The sequence below is a fragment of the Clavelina lepadiformis genome, chromosome 7 (assembly GCF_947623445.1).
Source record: "Clavelina lepadiformis chromosome 7, kaClaLepa1.1, whole genome shotgun sequence".
In the NCBI taxonomy this organism is placed as follows: Eukaryota; Metazoa; Chordata; class Ascidiacea; order Aplousobranchia; family Clavelinidae; genus Clavelina; species Clavelina lepadiformis.
Genome location: NC_135246.1, coordinates 15,631,942 through 15,646,844, shown reverse-complemented (window position 1 = coordinate 15,646,844; position 14,903 = coordinate 15,631,942). Strand labels below are relative to the sequence as shown.

The 14,903-nt window shown below is 34.1% G+C and overlaps 2 long non-coding RNA genes across 5 annotated transcripts; one reads left to right on the top strand and one right to left on the bottom strand.

Annotated features, from left to right (window-relative positions):
• Positions 1-3,968: 3,968 nt before the first annotated feature.
• On the bottom strand, positions 3,969-6,577 carry LOC143465452 (uncharacterized). Its single transcript, XR_013118621.1, has 4 exons — positions 6,441-6,577; positions 6,235-6,329; positions 5,262-5,340; positions 3,969-5,008 (listed from the first exon to the last, which is right to left on the bottom strand). It is a non-coding gene; the product is annotated as an uncharacterized LOC143465452 (long non-coding RNA).
• Positions 6,578-8,822: 2,245 nt separating this feature from the next.
• On the top strand, positions 8,823-13,675 carry LOC143465166 (uncharacterized). 4 transcript variants are annotated; one of them, XR_013118589.1, is made up of 8 exons: positions 8,823-9,516; positions 10,267-10,301; positions 10,406-10,490; positions 10,700-12,344; positions 12,441-12,472; positions 12,717-12,807; positions 12,968-13,073; positions 13,386-13,675. It is a non-coding gene; the product is annotated as an uncharacterized LOC143465166 (long non-coding RNA). The 4 variants fall into 4 exon arrangements; XR_013118588.1 differs by lacking the exon at positions 12,968-13,073; XR_013118590.1 differs by lacking the exons at positions 8,823-9,516; positions 10,267-10,301; positions 10,406-10,490 and having other exon boundaries at positions 12,032-12,344.
• The last annotated feature ends 1,228 nt before the right edge of the window (positions 13,676-14,903 follow it).

The window sequence follows — 14,903 nt, the reverse complement described above, 5'->3', positions numbered from 1 at the left end:
TACGAGTCTCTCGGTATATTTACGAAAGGTTCATTGCTTGAAATTTACAATCTTGCTAGTTTGAGGTTAAGGTATCGCAAAAGACCATTTAACTCAACTACTGTTCGGAGAATAAAATCTATTCGAATTCGTTATACTTATACGTCTAAGAATATACAACACCTTAATTAACACAAACGGATTTTGAATCTACTCATGTCAGTACTAAACAAGATTAATTTGAAGATAGTTTGCTTTTTTTAGGATGCAACATGGCAAATGTGTTAAGAACTTTGTTTTATTAACAAAAGTATAGTTTGTCGACTCTTAAAGACATGATATCGTTTAATAAATTGTAAGATTAATAAGTCAGGGTTTATCATTTTCGAAAAATTTGGCATTGATTTGTATTCACAGTAATATAACTATTAAAGCAGTGACCACTAGCGGTAGACTGTAAGTTCTGTTTTGTTTTAATCCAAGTTTAAATATAATTTTCTTAGAAATTATTCATGCTATATGGTAACTATAAAATATTTACATAAAAATGTTTATTGACGCATGACCATAACTGGCTCGGCAGATTAACAACTATCAGTAAACACAATACTGATGGATTTTAAACTGTGCTGGCATTCCGGTCTAAAGGTGTTGTGTGAAGCGGGGTACAGTTTACAATGCATCGGAATTGTGTCGATTAATATTGTAGATAGACCTGTGCTGGTATTGCATCTGCGCCAATGCCAGAAGAACAGAATTAAAAAATTTGCAAACAAACTTTACAATTTTTCTGGAACAGATTTAAAAGAACCTAAACGCGTTCTTGTAGACTGTAGAGGTTTTAAAATAAACCACAGGAAATTAAAGATATTGGAAGTGTTAGCTCTCGAAATAAAGCAATACATGTTAAAAATTCATACACCTCTTTGTGGATGTTATACACTTGCTTTTACAATATTTATAACTTAGATTATTGAGAAATAGCATTTAATTGCTATAGCCATTGTGCAATAAGTTTTTCTTTGGTCTTTTTATTTGGGCCACAACAACAACACTCTAGGCATATGTTAAATGAAAACGTATAAAGTTAGTTACCCAGATTTAAAAAGGAAGCAAAATATTTATATAATTCAACATTTCAAGTGAATATGTATAAACTTAAACCTCGACTTAAAGTAAAAACAAATAAAAACTTTGGTTGTAACATATAAGGTACATATAAATTAAAAAATAGATAAAAATCTTTATTTTAAAGCAGCTAAATCCTGACTTTAGTCACAGAGGCATTTTCACATTTGAAAAGAGAAAAAGCTTTTCATTGTGAGATAAAAATCCGTCGCAGTTCTCCCGATGACCGGGTTGAATGACATTTTGTGGGAGCCTATAATTTTCGACTTCTGGTTAGATGTCAGTAATCACTTTTTGAAAAAAAAAACATTTTCTATTATTAGGACAAGAGAATCTGCTCCACCTAAAACAAAGCAAATACACAACGCTGTTTTGCTTATGCTTGCATACCCTATAGTTCTTATATATACTTGTGGAATGGTTACCTGGTGTACTTCACCAGCCACCACTATTGCCTTTAAATTTTATATATGTATATGTTCATTTAAAACCAAGTAACTTTATCTTCCTTTTACTTTGCTGACTTTTCAAGTGCCGCATGAGGGTGCTATGGGGATTTAATTCTGACAAAAACCTTTTATATACGTCATAATGTTTGTAGAAAAAAACTTGTTTGTTCTATCATCGTTCTATCGACGATGGCATTATAACATCACTTTATTACATGCAAATATATCATGGAGGCAATAACGAAATTGGCAAACTGACAACACTGGTTTGCGTGCATGCAGATAAAACGTTTGTGGCAACGAAAATATGCTAAATGAACTCAGATATATCGTGGTGTCCTTCCGTGCGAGATAGAACCTTTTATCTCTGTATATGCATATTATAGTTCCGGCAATTGTGTTGCATTATAAGCAGCTTTTTATAAAATGTGTCTGGCATTGTCAAATGCGTTCTTATGTCGTGAAATGTCATTTCAATTCATATTTTCTGTCGTTATCAAATACTCTTTAAACTCGCTTAAAAAAGTATAAATTTAAGCAACCACAGCGTGTACGGTAAAATAAATTTAATTTAGCTTTTGAAATATATATGTTTGTCGTCTTTCTAAATAATATTTTATGATAAAAACATTAGGTTGCCAAAAAATTCTTAACTTAACTCTTATATAACTGTAACCGAAAAACGTGTCGTATAATATTAAACAGTTATCAACGTCTGCATGCATATAACCCGCCATTTTGATGAAAATCCATATAAATGGTGGCTGATCGAAGCTTCCTATACCACAAACTAAGCATTTTATCGCTTTATGTCTAAGCAAAATATTTGTCTTTATAATTCACAAGAAAGCTTGACTTTAAAACTTGAATTTATTATACACGTGCCTTGGCGTTATGTGTTACAGGTTCTGGTCACTTGCAGGTGTTGTCGCTTTTGTACACGGTTTATGCGAGAGTGCACTGTTTGATTTTCGCTTCAAAACGAATTGGAATAAAAAATGTGAAGCCGATTGTTTTATGTAAACTACTGTTAACCATTTACGATCGGTGTTATTGATGAAATTAGGTACGTTTTGTTCAAATTTATCGACGGGCCCTTCCTGTTGTAATTTTCATATTTCGGTGTATATTTAAGTTTTACGTGAGAACAGAGGATAATCTTTTTCATGGATTGAAAACTAACAAACTCTTTTGTAAGTAACAGCCAGACAGCAGCCAAACTTTCGGATAAAAGCACATTTCTTGGTTTTATCAAATGGCTATAGCCAAATTGTTTCGCCAAACATTTTACAATTTTTCAACAATCTTTGAAATGACCTGACTGCTTCAGAGAAATAAATGCATTCATTTGATTTATTAATTCCCTGAAATGATACGCTTGTCTACATTTAGTGTGTATATTTGCAAGGGATTTTGCCGTTGTGTTACAATTTTAACAAGATCACAAAATTCGTTGAATTGTTCGTGGAGTTCTTAGTTGGCATTGTGGACTTTGTCACGCACCTTTAATAAAGATTGCTAGCACTTTGCGCCCTAATTCTATAGCTACATAATGCTTCCTTGGTTTGTCTCACCAACGTGTTCAAGTATTCATAGTTGTACTTGCAGCAAATATTATATAATACGCATACAGTGATATTGCAGCAGCCTATACGCTCTGTCTGATGAAACTTTAAAAGTTACTGTTGAAAGCGTCTTTGTATGAGTAAGAATAATTTCTCTTTTTGCTAAGTCAATATTCTGCAATTAATTACGCAACAGCAGGTAAAGTAAATTATTTAAAAATTTCCTTTCATTTTTTCGTTAAGACTTCACGTGGGAATGCAACATGTTCTGCCATTGCCCTATGACGTATGTCATTTACAGAAACCAAAAGACTTCGTCTGGCGATGCGTTTAAGAGTGGTCTGAAGAACTTGTAAATACTCTCAGTAACGTAACTCCAATTAACTTGCGAGAACTACTTACTTCGGAGTAGCTCGGACAGAATTTACGAGTAAAAGCGCCGCTTGTGAGCAAGTAGTTCCTTGAAAGATGTATTTAGAATGCCGTTTATAATTTTTTGAATGTATTTTCTTACGAGCTGTGTCGCCGGTATCACGTTTGATATACTGAACGAAAGCATTGCATTGATTCATTTCTACACAGAGAAAAGTAACCTCACTTAAAATTTTCCATTACTTAACATCCATATTTTAAATAGAACATGTCTGTTCAGTATGGAAAGAAAAACTGTTACACCATCATGACATGCCTTTTTTACGACGGCAATAATTAACCATGTTTAAAACAATAACAAAATAGGAATTGACAAGTGCATGAAATCTTTGCTGACATTTCATTTTACTGGTTTGAGCATTTCATTCCTCACGCCGTTTAGGGTCAGCGTTGGGTTAAAGGGATTAATATGGAGTTGTGATTAAGCAATTTAGTCATGCAATCACGTCTGATAATTGAAAATACTTTTTAAAGAAGGCAAACTTACGAACCAATAGTCTACACAAAATTGAAGCGATAGACAAATATGTGAAACGAATTAATAAAATGGAAAATGAACAAACAACAACAGACAATTGCTACACTGCCGAAGATCAAACGTGCTGTCAGCTTCTTTAAATATCAATCTTGCCATTTATATTCCGTGACAAACAGCAATCAACTTTGGCGTTGTCTTCCGTCGTGATCAACGATGTATAACTGACATTAGGACTGATAGAAAGACATAAAAGTTGTCGTTCGCGTTTTAACAAAATGAGACTGACTAAATACGACGTGCTGATCAAACCCAGTTAACATTTACCATTTTTATAAGTTAAGTTTTGAAGTCGAGTCATTAAAGAATTTTATCGATTTTTTTATACAGTTATGTATACAGTAGTTACAAAGCTACCATGCAAATATACTGTATATATACGTCTCAGTTACAATTTGCATATACGGTAAAGTAAGGCATATCAATCTATCACCATACTCTAATTCTTTTTTATGTTTGAAAGATAAATTCGCTCATTACGCCAACATGCATTCAAAATTGACAAAACCGGCAAACTTGCTACATGGCTCGACGTTAAACAAAAAACATTAAAAAAAGATTTTTACAACAAAATAAGGTAACTACCAATCGTAGCTTTTTTTGCAAAACTATGCAAAATGAAGGCAAAGTTTACATAAACCAGGTCAAGCTGCTTCATGGCTGACACTCAAGTACATTGAAACGGTAAGCCACAAAATAGCGAGTATGACACATATAGTTACGAGTATGAAGTACTAACTTGATTCGAACAAACACACAAACATTTGCAAGTTTTCCTATACATGCTGGCCAGATACGACAAGCACATAAACAATGATCAATTGCATGAAATGATATTTGTGATTGTAAAATGATTTAAGGTCCAATCTTTGATGATGCTGTTCCGCAGTTGAGGACGTATCGACAGACCAGACAAACCACTGAAAATTAATTTGGAATTAGCTGAACAACATGGATTGTTTTATTAGTAATAAACTGCATTTTGCATCTTAGGTCACTCCGCATGTGCAATTGCAGAATTTTCTATTAACAACAAACATCCATCAAACCGTCAAACATTTTCCATCAAACACCACAACAGTGAAGTTACCGCATCATCAAATGTATATACGTATAAATTTCTAAGTATTTTAAAAAGTAATAAAAGCTTTCAAAAAGCCACAAAAACCTTACATTGCCGTCTTTTATAAGCTGGACAGCTAACCTTTGACCTGGTGAACACGTTGTATCTGCAATATGGAGTGCAGTCGAGCTGCAAAGTATATCAGAACTTTTTATCAAGATTTTTTCCATCAGCAAAAGTATCTCCAGTTTCGACCTTTTATACTTTACTACGCTTAATGTTTCAACGATTTATAGCGCACTTTTTATTTCTGTATTTTCAGCTTCAAAAAACTCAACTATTCATAGTTATAAGATTAAAAACTAATAAACATTAACAATTAAAATCACTTTATGTTACTATAAGTGAAACGAGCATTTTGGGACATCTAGAGCGACGACGTGACGGAAACTACCACGGGAATGGTTTGTTTGTAGTTTAATGTGTTTCTGATACTTCTGTGTAATCGTTTGTGGTTGTTTGTACCTTTTAAAAAATTTTATTACGTTTTTAGGTTTACCGTTCCCACCTTTGTTTTAGCCTTTGTCACCCTTACCTATTTAAGATGCAGTTTGTGCACCACACACGCTTTGAACATTCTCCGTCTTTCTTATCGCTACATGCCCAGTATTCCAGACTGCTGCATTGGCTTTTAGATGTTTACTAGCGTTGGTCCTGAAAATGGAGGGTGTTTTTAGTTCTGTACTGACTTAGAGCTTGATTCTGATTGTCTCAGTGCCCGTACTCTGGTAGTTTTCGTGTTGTCGTGTTGACTATCTTTTTAGTAGCTGTAGTAGCCGCGGTTCCGGCCCTTGTGGATATTTTCTCGTTTATACCTTAACTGTTTTTTTAACTGAACCGTTCCTATTATTTTTATTAAATCCCTTTTAATCTTTGTGTTGCCACAACTCGCCGATAAAGTGATAATGAACTTGGCTTTTAACCAACCTTTATCGTATCATAAGTGAAAAACAACTAAATTTAAACCATATCTTCATCATCCAATGTATTCATAAAAGTTTTCGTATTCTGTTTTTAACTTACTATGATTCTCTTGCGAGAGGTGACAGGCTGTTGAACGCTTGCAATCGCTGTTACAAGTTCATTTACAGAATCTTTGTTTTCTTGGGATGCGGGAACTGCAAAGGTATATGTTGTACTTACACCGATGTCTTAAAAACGGACGTTTTACAAAATACAAGCTGGTGGTTAAGGATGAATCGCTTGCAACTCGCAGCCATCTCACTCACCTGCGTTGACTGACAAGACAAAGCAGAGAAATGCGAACAAGATAACGCAGGTCTTCATTCTTTCGATCGTTCACAAAACTTTCAAATACAATATAACAAAATTAAAACATACAATATCTTTTTTTGCTTTTTAGCAAAAAATTACTGAAAAATTAAAAAGAAACTTTCAACATTTTCACCCTTTCCAATATTTGAAACGTTTGTATTGCAAACAATGTAACACAAGCGTAAGCCTGTATATTCATTGCTCAGACTACAAGTAAAAACCACTTTTTTACCAGTTCAGAAATACCACTCTTTATGCATATTAATCCTTATAACCTAACGCCCGATCTAAATATACCGTTTATCGAGTGACATGATATATTGTCTGAACGCAGAAAAAGGCTGGAATAATTAATTGACTATTTTATCAGGAAGAAGAATGCAGAAATATTTAGCAAGATATATTCGACATATTTGGCGAAATGTTGATTAAGCATATACATTACGTAAAAGTTGCTGAAAATCGCAAAAAAGGTTTTAGCAACTGATACATCCAATGCTGATTTGAAAATGGAATGGGTTCAAAACGAGCATTATTACGTGTCACGTTGTCTAGACTTTTGCTTAAAAATATTATAATTTTTTATGTTAAAACAATGCAGAACAAAGGTATTTGCTTAAACTGGTTATGAAATGTATGTGTTACGCATGCTACCGCATCATGTATACTGTAGCCTACACGGCAGTTTGAAGGACTTTGCCCAACTTGCAAAATTTTGAAAGCATTCTATTTCATGCATTTCAGTCTTGTAAGTGACGTAATAACGACAATTGCATAATAATTTACGTCATCAACTCACACTGATATTTCATTGACAGACAACATAATAATTTCAAGACCTTAACTAATTGGCAACACGACGAAGGCAAAGCTCTTTTAAATTAGCATTTAACGAACAATTACCAAACACGAAATGAACGCAACTCCCAGAAATGAGATAGAACAATTTAGCTATTCCTTTTATGGGTTTCCACCTTCCAGGTATTGACTGCAACCATTTGTCACTTCCATTTAAGGAAAATAAGTCGGACACCGACAGACGCTTTTAATTGTATGACCTCATTTAACTTTAGTGAAATGATGGTTTGATTTGCAGCAAAAGATTCTGTCGATTTTCACGTTGTCAAACGAATTCCACATTTACGCTGAATCGCGGAACCTGTTAAGCACTGAGACAGGATTTTTACAGGGCACCCAGCCATCAAACATCACGAACATGGATAAAAACACCATTGTATTGTGTTGCGTGTAGGTATAATTGATAAAGACTCGTTAATCTAATACACACAAAATGTATCAGCGGGTTTTCAGGATAACTACACCATAGAAAGTCGAATAACGGTATCTGCATAGTGGATCATTGCAATGTATTTCCACAAAAAGGTTCTTGCTTCAATCTTGCACATATAATAATGGATACTGGCCATGCTGCGGCTTTGGCCGGAAGTAAATGTAACTCCGATAATGTAATTGAGGTAGCCAATATAGAAGGCGGACGCGTAACATCGAATGCGATCAACCTCGGTTGCGTAAGCTTTGAGATATTTAGCGACAATTAGTGATAGTACGCGAAGAGGTGAAATAAACCAATGCATGAAGAGAATAAAATCATCCATTAAAACAACAGCAACAGTGCATACAAAAGTAGTGTGAAACAGAAACGACGGAAAAATGTAATTAGTTGCTTGATATTCTAATAAAAAACAACTTATGTTACGTTACTAAATGTTGTTAAGAGCTGTCGAACATTGTTTTAAAGTTCTGCAAAAACACAATAATATGGTATTAATGAACCTGTTTGATCTTGGTAAACGTCAAAATGAAAAACTCGGGTAAAAGATCGATTGCACAAACACTTTTACGCACAGCTGTAAACGCTTAATGATTTGCTGAGGGCAGTTCATGCAATGACAAAACGACTTAAAATATCCTGCAACGAACTTAAATGAGGCCACTAAAAGTGACTTTAGCATGAAGTAATTATGGTTTTAAAAACTATAAAAGGGTGTATAAGCTTAATTGGAAAGATGTATCTTTTGCATCTTATGTATAGCCGTGTATAATACAACACAGATGGAATTGAAATGCAGTTTATTCAGCATGCTAAAAATTTTGAACTTTTTAAAGAATACATCTGTAGCACTTGTTGGAAGATTTAAAGTATAGGCTAGATTAGATTTAATCATATTATATGGTTTACATACTTCAGGTTTATCATATTTTAACAGAACAACAATAAAGTGAAGTTATAAGTAGGGCAACCAGTTTTTTGACCTAAAAATTTTAAATTTTGACCTTAAAATTTGCAAATTTTGACCTCATTTTGACCTAAAAAGTCTACATTTTGACCTTATTTTGACCTAAAAAGTTTAAATTTTGACCTCATTTTGAAAAACGCTATACTGATAGTCTCTACACTGTCTACAGCAACTTTCTAATCTAAAGCTGCATTTAAAAATGACAAAATGCTTTTCTAGTGTTGACTTTTTTTTCGTTTCTGCGTATTAAGATTGACAACTTGCAGTTTCAAATGCAATGACGTCACATCGTGACGTCACTAAACGCGCTGAAAAGCCTTCCCTCTCTTTGTGGCTTGGGTTCTAAGTAAAATTTGCGGGACTGGAATTGTTTGCGGTACAAGAAAAGAGAAAAACGGAAGAATAATATTACAAAATGGTTACAAAATTACAAGTTTAATAGATTTTGACCTAAAAAAAAGACCTAACGAAACAATTTGACCGTATTTTGACCTAACGTAACATTTTGACTTTATCTGACCTAATAACTTCTATACCACACGTCGTACAAAGCTGAAATTTGTTTTGTGCTTGTTTCATAGCATTCTGAGCAGGTAAAAAAAAATTGACCATATTGACTTTTGGTTGCCCTAGTTATAAGTTATAACGGCATAACTGGAGTAACTTCTGTTGATCATTGGAAAGTCAAAGTCAAAGCCAAAGCTCTGCTGGCGGATTACCATGAAATTTGTCATCGTTTGCTTCGTAGTAGCAATATGTTTTTACTTTGTTGGTACGTATTGAAAAAGAAGAATATTCCATGTTAGATAATAAACACAGCGATGAACGAAAATTTATGCAACGCATTTGTACCAGGGTATTTTTTTAAGCAAACTTGGGGCCCTTGCGAGTCTGATCCGAGCCTAAACATATGACGTCATAATAAAACGAACAAAGAAACAAATTTGTGAAGGCGGAAAGGTCCTTATCGTTGTACAGTTGGCTATATTCGAAGTCTATGTCCAGCAAGACATATTTATACGTGTTTCTTAATTGATGTAATAACAGGAATTATTTAGCAAAGAAAGTTTTCTATTTTGTATGTATAACTTATTTGCGTTTACAATTTTAATGAAACAAATAGAAAACAGAAACATTCCAGTGACACCACCTATATATGCGCGACATATTATTAAGGGCCCCTGCACTAATTATTTGAACTTTCGATGGGCACAACAAGATTAGAAACTGTGTTCTCGGTAGCAAATATTAGAATAATCACTTATATCCTTTTTGTATTTTTTGTCAAAAAAGAAACTTTCGGGGAAAAAAACAAAAAAAAAGTTCCGTTTGGTGAAAACGCTTAAAAACGGCGACGTTCACACAATTCCTAATTTTTACGATGGTATTACTATTATTTATATCAATATACTTATGATATATGATATTCGAAGCTTTATCCTCGGACTGAGCAAAGTAAGCATATGGGTTAGTCTTTGTTGAAATATGACCAAAATTTAAACGTTTTCATTATTTACTTCAGATTCACAGAGCAACAGCATGCGACTTTCAAAAATGGTAAAATAACAATTTTTATACGAAATTGTTCGCACGCTATAGTCTGCTGCAGAATATATCTATACCTCGTGCTGTCCTTTATCTTATAACCTCATATTTTTCAGACCTGTAAAGACGCCGGTTACTGTCATCAGAAATCCAGAGGAAAATTCACGAAGGGTTGTAGTTTATTTCCTGGAACAAAATCAAGTAAAACAGTACTAAAAAATAAATTTAACAATGTTGTAGTAAAGTAATGCATTGTATTCAGCACGATTACAACTGTTAAGCTATTTTTTGTAAATATCTGTTGAAGTATTCTGCTTTCGATTTTGATTCAAACTGTGCATCCTGTTAACCGCAAGGCAATGCCAATAAAGAACATATTACACTGTTAGTTTTATTTTTATTATACGCAGGAGATTGCTTGATTTGTCGTTATTTTCTCTGCAATTTCATCGGCAGTGGTCTATTTGCGGACGATCCGTTTATACAAACTTCACGTGACGAAGCATAACATACCGAGATTCCACCAAAGAAGAACGTGTTTTTTCTTAAAAGTGTCTTGGGCTTGTATTATAGCAATAACCACACTACCCTGATAAGTAATTAAAGAACTTTCTTTTACAAGCATTTAACAAATAAACTTTCAATCCTAGTTTACAGCTGTGGTTACATCTCAAATCCCAAGCGTAAAATCGTTTACGACCCAGAAATCGGAGAAAGACAAAACCGACTAAACAGAATTCTCAAGCCATCACATTGCATATAGGGAGTAATCGTGGGAAACTAATTACTGAACGTTTTTAGAGAGACCATAGGGTCGTCAAAGAAACAAGGTGCACAATAACGAATAAATATGTTTTCTGGGAAATTTTGTTAAAATTTCAGTCAGAGTGCTTACATTTATAAGAGTGTAAAGCACAAACATAAGACCAACTTTTAAACCAACATAAGGGCCTCATAAAACTTCTCGTTTACGTGTGAAAAATGATTGCAATGTCGGATGTATAATTGACTTCTTTTGCTACTAACTACTCACTGAGTGTTAAGCTACCCACGACATGCTTAACTGGACGACGTGAAGTTATGAAGATGTTGGGCAGGATGTAGGTTTAAACTCAAGTTCTTTATGGGTCCATTCTTTCCAGAAGCTACTTTTGAAACGTAATGAGGGTGTACGTCACTCCTTTGATAACTTTCCTTTTAACATAACTGTGATAACAATGGATTAAGCATACAAGGAAAGAAAGCGAACGTATAGATGACGGGAAAGTTTTAACTTGTCTTCTACAGGTCGTCTCCAATCGCCTGGTTGTCCTTGCCGTGATCGACCAAGACATAAGACAGAAAAAAATCCAAACAAATCTTATCATGTTGTACTTCTAGTCAAATTTCTGTGCACAATTCAGATTTCTTTCGCCTTGGCACGTATAAGGGACTTTGCAAATGTGTGTTCTTTAAAGTTTAGTTATTGGTGAAATTCTTTTGTTTTTTTGTTAGGCTGTTGTCTAAAAGTTGTTTGCTAGTAATAGCTATTGGTAGGGAAGCTTTTATTTGAGCTAGCGATAACATTTACCACGATGGCCTTTTGCCGATGCAGAACGACAGGCAGATGATAAGAGATTGGTATTGCTTCCTTCTGTCTATTCTTTTAACGGATTTCCCTGTGGTTGAAAAGAAGTCTGCATAGAGTAGGATAGAGAGAGACTGGGTAAATGGAAACTTGCTGTCATTTTTTTAAGAGCAAACGGTTGATAACTTAACAAATTAACTGCTGTAGGGACACGAAAATATTTTGAGGCAGATTTGTAGCAGCTGAGTAATTCACAAGCAATAAATAAGATTATTGTATTTTATTCAAAAAATAAACCATTCTGCGAATGTATTTTAATGCACGGTATTGCTAACTAACTAGCTAAAAATACCTATTTAGTGTTTTGCCGCTAGACTTTGTTGTTTTTAGCTGATTATTTCGAAAAACTTTTTTTACAACAAATATTTGAAGCAAGATGAAAACTTTTATGGTGCTGTTGGTTGCCTTCCTGCTGCTCCTTCACATAGGTAACACTGAACTATCGTGTACATCATGCCTAAAAAGCATGGAGCAGTATGCCAGTTTACATTCATCTATTAAACTCCAATTGTTTTAATTGACAGGACAGAAAAGAAATGTAGCTGGCCAAAGTAAGGTAAACAATAGCTTGTTGGCTCTTATTTCTGTTGTGATTAACATGGCTTGGACTTGATCATTCGTGTTCGTTTTGTATCCAATCACTTACTTCATAAAATAACAGAAACATAAAAATAAATCGAAACAGGAAACAAATTCTTTGAATTTGTCTTTGTTTATTGACGCTCTTACCACGAAACTATTGTTCGTTTGTTGCATTCTATACATTTATGAATATATATAAATACAAAGTTTATCTTCAGAATACGAAATGTCGAAAATACTTTTGTATCACGCTTCGAGGAGGGAATTACTATTTCAGTTGCCAAGTTTTCCCATATTCCTGGCGTAAAGGTAAGTGTACACAATACTTTTTATAAAAACAAAAATTTTGCCAATTTTTAGAAATTTTATTGTATTCAAGTTTGAAAAATATCCGGCACAATTTGCCAGCAAGTTTTGTGCTTTAAGCATAATTATGGTAAGGACCGTGACAATGTCACTTTTGTCATAGAACGGTCTTTTCTGTGGTGTAACTTCCCGGCAGTGTCCCAAGCCCTCGATTTTAAATCTCTGCTTGATTGACAAGTGGTGGATCAAATACTAAAACAACGTATACGGTATTACAACGTGCAGGGTGGCTCTGGAAAATATTCGGCTAAAAAGCGTACAACCTCCCAAGGGCAATATTCCCGTTTAGTTACATGTCCTGTACAAAATCTAATTAGATGGTAGTGTACAGGTGACGAATGTCATTTGAAACCAACCTGCCGGACTAATCGCATGTACCGGGCTTTGTGAAAAACCTGGATCCGGTCGAACAATAACCTATATACTTTTGTATATAGCCGACCCATTCCTTATGTTTTCCATTGTTATCTATTTTTATGAAAATTCAATAGTTCCAAAAGCCATTGTTTGTCATTTTGCAGATTGCAGGCTTTGCCAACAGAAACTTTGCAGATTGACGTCTTATTGGTCGGGCTGACTCTTTTATTCAGAGAAGAAGTTTTGAAACAAACTTAAGTTACTTAAGTTGAAACAAATTTATTATATCAGCGATTATAATGCATTTACCATATTATTTAATTGCGTTAGTGTAACTGGCTTTGTTAAAAATATCTTTTGTAACTTGGAATCATTTGTGTGGATTTTGCATCCAGACGTTTTTCTGGATTGTAGTGTGTTATTCAAAAACGAAAATAAACATGGTTTCCTCCAATTAAGTGTTGCTCAAAAAGAATGCAAGTGTATACCCTTCAAAGAGAAATTGAAAGAATGTTAAGATTAAATTGCGCAGAGCGAATGATCGAGTCGTTGTTCGATTCGGTGGATCTGTCATCATCGATGGAAACCACGAGTAAAAGCAACTTAATTACAAATGCAAAGAGCAGTGGTGGTTCTCAAATGGGGTCCGAGAAGCGTTTTTAAGTTTGTTAACATAGTTTAATTTGACGGCTGCTTAATCCATTAATCATTTACAATCAGCCCAATAATACGCGTATAAGTTAATAGCTTTGACCAATCAACTTTCGAACTTATTAAATTTCGAAAAACTTCTTTTATGCATTGTTGTAAAAGTTGTTGGGCACTGCATGCGACCTATAAGCACATTAACGAAAGTTAAATGACACCTAATAAAAGCTATAAAGCTTGATCTGTAGTGAAATGTCAAATGAAAAGAACTTGTGAAATCGTTTGGACAGGCACATATATAAACGCTATAAAGCATATCCTATCATATACAACCTTTAACTACTCTATAGTATAATGTTATTGGATGGTTGAGAGCAGTTCATGCCGTGACAAAAACAACCAATTTAAATTTTGAAGCATAAAAAATCCTATAAAATAGTGCTAAAACCAGCGATGATTATTGTTTTATGACGAGTGCGATAGGCTATTTCAAGCTTAATTAGGCAAACGTAGGGAGATAGGCAAATACCTTACGGTAATAACAACAAAAACGCAAGCTGCAGATGACTTAATATAGCTGGAACTGAATTGTAGAGCAGCATATGTAAAACTCAGGGTTATTTTTCAAGTTGTCTTAAATACAAGAATTATATAGCAGTGGCAGTGGAAGAAAGTTTTGAAGTAGACTGAAGTTATGTAACTTAAATGATTTTCAAACATGGTTATCTTTTTTTAGTTATTTAACAGAACATAAGTAGAGAAAAATAGTTAAAGTATAACAAGTTGAATACGATAGCATATGTCGACGTTGCTGTCAAAGCCAACTTTATTTACCATGAAATTGGTTATTGTCTGTGTAACAAATGTGAGGAGACTTCACAAAATATTTACGGTTTTGTTTGAACACTTTTAGTTGTTACACCTTGATTTATCCAATAGTTGTTTATACCCTCTAATCTATCGTTTCGTGTTTTTGCTTGTTACATGTGCTCGCTTACATGTTCACGTGCTTTGCAGCTTGCACAATTGTTCTG